The 4,118-nt window shown below is 42.3% G+C and overlaps 1 protein-coding gene across 1 annotated transcript in view; it reads left to right on the top strand.

Moving 5' to 3' along the window:
- The window catches only part of NUFIP1 (nuclear FMR1 interacting protein 1), a 22,351-nt gene that overhangs the window by 15,486 nt on the left and 2,747 nt on the right, over positions 1-4,118 (top strand). The window lies entirely within an intron of this gene.

Here is a 4,118-nt window from a genome sequence, read left to right as displayed (position 1 = left end):
GATTCATGGTCCTCATGGTCTCCAGAGTCCTAGTCCAACACTCAAACTACTATACCATATTGGCTGTCTTGGTTATAGGTTTTTGGAATAATACTGAAGTGAAATAATAAACTGTCCTAGACAATTATGGTCACCATCAGCTGCTTTCCCTTCTGTACTCTCTTTCTTTTTGTGGAGAGAATGATTAGAATTAGAATTATTGTTTTCTGATTGTGCAGAAGATAGCATAACCTGTATCTGATATTCGGCTTGCTTATGGTGTTTTTTTTTACATTGTGATGTAGATCTTTTTTGAAACCTGCATGCCATTCACCTCCTCTAATAATGGGTTCTGCTACAGCAGCCCCCCCCCCTTACCTCATATGAAATAGTTTTTAAACCTAATAGGTAATACATAGGTAATATGCCTGGAAGAAGACAAGCCCTCCCTTCATCCTCCATCTTGAGGGAGAGAGAGGCAGGCTAGATCCACCAGGGCTAGCCTGAAGATTGAGCGCCCGCCCTCCAGTCCATCTGCCTTGGTCCAGACCTCAGAGGGAGAGAAGAACTGCTGGACCTGATCCTCTCTCCTCCTCACCATTCCCTTCTCCTTTTGTGTTGTGTCTTTTAGATTGTAAGCCTGAAGGCAGGGAACCATCTATTATCCCCTCTGTTGTAAACCGCTCGGATTCCCAGTGATTGGGCTGTATATAAATAAATCTTATTATTATTATTATTAAATGCAGGACATAACAGACATAAGACAAATTCCAAAGTCTGTACTCTTGCAGTACCTTTGTTAAACCAATCAAATAGGCACAAAAATCATCTTTTTGAAACAAGCTTTTGAAACTGAAATGTCAAGACTTTGATTTTAATTTTGTGACTTGCATAGGGGTTTTTGTGTCTTTTGGTTGGCCTAATTAGAAGTATGGACTTTGGAGATAGGTCCCAGCATGGTGGAGTGGTTTGAGTGTTGGACTGTGACTCTGGATAGCAGCATTTGAACCCCTGCTTGGCCATAAAACCCACTGCATGACCATGGGCAAGTCACACACTCTCAGCCTCAGAGGAAGGAAATGGCATGCCTCCTCTGAACAAATTTTGCCAAGAAAACCCCATGTTAGGTTCACCTTAGGGTCACCATAAGTAGGAAATGACTTGAAAGCATACAGCAATAAATGACAAAGTAAAATGTAACTGTCTATTGGTCTTTTGCCTGTAGATAAGGATAGCTCAAGACATTTCACTGTGTGAGGGGACAAACAAGATAGTACTCCTACCCAGGCCATTTACAAAACCCAAATTAACCAGCAATTAAATCTTGCATCCATACTGACTACTGGACAGTATCCCCTCCTGTAGCTGAAGGCAGCAGTTTAGTTTAGGCTAGCCATGCTGGCTGGAGGAATTGGAAAACTGCTAATCCAGAAAAGTATGTTGTTCAGGCTCTGGCACAAGGCACACAGAGCAGGTTGTGTGGCACCCAGACCTCTTTCGTCAGCTTGCTGTTGTCTCCTAGCTGCTGGTCAAGATTATTGCCTCACTATGCCTAATCGTATGAAGATGGCTGGAAATTCACAAGGATGCCAAGAGTAGCACCTGATTGGGCAATTACTCTTTTAAAAGGCGTAATATTGTATCTAGGTACTATTTATTAAACTTATTTGTTACTGCCCAGAGGCTTGGGGCAGGTCACTAAGAGACTTGTAATAATATGCCAAAGACATACTAACTAAGATAAACCATACTGAAACTTGGCCTGTGCCCTTACTTCGTTCTCCACTTGATTTTTAAAAAGACTTTCCATTATTTCAGTTCCACAAAGAATACTAAATAAACAACAACAAATGTTCAAACAGGCTTAGGGTATTAGTTAAAAACACATATAAGGGACACTTAACAGACAAATCCAGTAGCCTACTTATCCAGGTGGCATTGTGCAGTTAGGATGAACACAAAAGTTTACTGTGGGAGCCTTTCATAATGGGATCAGGTTCAAGCTGAAAGTGTCTCTCCATAAGTCAGCAGCTTGGGCAAATGTGAGGTTGCGGCAACGTAAGAATTGACCAGCCCTCATAAAATGAGCATGATTTTTTGGGTTCATTACAAGGATTGATCGTGTAGGAAAGTTTTTCAAGTAACCATGCATTCCACTCTAGTCCACCATTTTTTCATGGTTAACTCTCCTGTCTTCCAGCAGGCAGCTATTTCAATTCTTGCAGCAACCAGAAGGATTGTGACAAGGTTTCTATGTTTCAGAGCATTATTTTCTTTGGTATACAGATGGAATAACAAAGCTGCAGGACAAAAATAGATGGTTTGTTTGGTAATAAGTGAGATCTGGTTCATGACTACTGTCCAAAAGTCTTAACTTTAGGACATTCTGTCCACATATGGAGATAGGAGCCAGTGTGTTTGCCACACTCCAGCATGATGTTGGGGCATTTTTAGTTATTCTTGATAATTGGATGAGAATTGAATACCATCTGTGAATTGCTTTAAGTATTGATCCTCTTGTATTAGCTGATCTGGGATTATAAGGGTGAGAGGACCAAACATGGAACCAGTTTGAGTCAGTGATGTTCACCCCAAAGTCCAATTGCCAAGTTAGTCTGGGAAAGAGGTTGTTCACATATGTGGTCTCCACTAATACTCTATATATGATTGCAGCCTCTCCTTTAATTTCTGGATAATTGTCAGCGCATAGTGACTTGTAGGGAGTTAGTGGATGTGAAATTTCTTTTTTCACTGCCAACCAGGTGGCAAAAGAGTAGAATTGGTGAATTTGAAACCATATAATTTTAATATGTTGCAGTTGAATGGGGAAAGACTCCTTAGTTTTAGGTTTTCCATTAATAAATAGGTCTTATGTGTGGTATATAGTCCTTGATCTCTCAATTCTTTGAACCAGTTACATTTATCTGGCATATGAAAACTTAGATGAAGTATGAAAGGCCTCAAAAGGCAGGAATCAGGAGCCAAAGCATGTCTCCAGTTTTTCCATATAGTTAATGAGTGACAGAGAAATAGATTTTGTAAGTCTCAGTGTGAGTTTCTTTACTTGTTGAGAAACTGAGGTTGAATTTGGGTGAGGAAGCAGGCCTTGCCAGGGCGCCCCTTGCACTCCTCCTGGCTTTGCTGCTCTGTGCTTCTTGCAGAGAGCAGCAAAGCCAGGAGGAGCGCCAGGGGAGAGTGAAGGATGTTTACCTGGGGATAAAGTGATGCAGATAGTTGTGTGCCCCCCCCAACTTTTTTATGTCTGTTCCCTGTCTAAGGGTCCCTGTTTTGTGACTCCATGGAACAGATGCTTCCAATTGTGGCTTCATCAATTTCACTTCATCTCCCTTGGGAGAGTCTTTTATCTCTTCTCCTCCCAGTCTTTAGAAAGATTGTAAAACTGTTTTGTAAGTTAGGAGTCTTCAGAAAAATAGGGGAAATATTGGTATTTCTTGCTGCATATACTTAAAACAAATCCTATAAAATTTTGCAGCCAGGTGATGGGTTTCGAGGCTATTTCCCCCCCTCCTTTTTCACACTATTCTGAAATATCCAGTTTTTCTACCCAAAAGGCAAGTTTCCTTGACAAGTGAATTGTAACACAAGCATGGCCAATCCCTCACCATCTCCCAATGTTGAGGAAGTTATCTGTTTGCTTCTCTTACCGCCATATGCCTCCTTTCAGTGTGTTTTTAATTTATAATCATCATCATTATTATTATTAATATTAATATATAATGAATTATATGGATGTTTGAATCCATGGATCTGGAGACTTGTCCAATCTGAGTGATGTTAGTCCTGCGGCTGCGCAAATGGAGGACAGCTCGAAAATAATCCCTCCTTGGAACAGAATGAATGAAACGCAGCAGGACAATGTCTCTCTCTTGAAAACGGGAGGTCGCCCCTGAGTCTGAGAAGTCTCCAAATGGGTGGGACTCCAACTCCCGAAGTCTCCCCCTTTCGCCAGATGCCGGAGGGACTCATGGGAAATGTGAGTTCAGGGGCGGAGGAGCGTGGATTGTCGGCCGTTAGGCGGCGCCTGTGGGACAGATGTGGGAAAAGGGGGCGGGGATTGGTTGGCTGGGCGCTCGGGCCCCGCCCCCGGACGCTTACGTCACACACCAGCGTGGGTGACC

The sequence above is a fragment of the Sceloporus undulatus genome, chromosome 3 (genome assembly GCF_019175285.1).
Source record: "Sceloporus undulatus isolate JIND9_A2432 ecotype Alabama chromosome 3, SceUnd_v1.1, whole genome shotgun sequence".
In the NCBI taxonomy this organism is placed as follows: domain Eukaryota; kingdom Metazoa; phylum Chordata; class Lepidosauria; order Squamata; family Phrynosomatidae; genus Sceloporus; species Sceloporus undulatus.
Note: the sequence above shows the minus strand (reverse complement) of the source record. Positions and strands in the feature narration are given on the sequence as shown.